Below are 390 nucleotides of genomic sequence, written 5' to 3'. Positions count from 1 at the left end.
CAGTCTAACATCCCAGTTTTCTTTCTATAGCACCCTTAGAACTAATTTCCATGACACTGATTCCCTTGGCTCGTGGCAATGTGTGCTCGCTAGGGACTGTAGCTCATTTGAGGTCCCGTCCTTGCTAATTGGCCTTTGCACAATCCTGGCTGTGTTTCTCTGGGATATAAGCCTAGTTAGATCATGTGTTGTTTTGAGTGGAAGAAACTGGGGAAGAATGCCAGGGAAGTTCACTTCCATAGACTCAGAAAGTGCAGAGAATCTGGAAATGAAAAGATTTCTGTGGCACTTGATATAGATTTCTTCATCCAGTGGATCAATCAGGGTCTTATTCTTTCCCAACCAGGGCTGTGTCAGTAACCTTTCAGTACTGAGATACCTGGATGTCAT

This window comes from Chinchilla lanigera, unplaced genomic scaffold (assembly GCF_000276665.1).
Source record: "Chinchilla lanigera isolate Chin_1 unplaced genomic scaffold, ChiLan1.0 scaffold00021, whole genome shotgun sequence".
Taxonomy (NCBI): domain Eukaryota; kingdom Metazoa; phylum Chordata; class Mammalia; order Rodentia; family Chinchillidae; genus Chinchilla; species Chinchilla lanigera.
Note: the sequence above shows the minus strand (reverse complement) of the source record.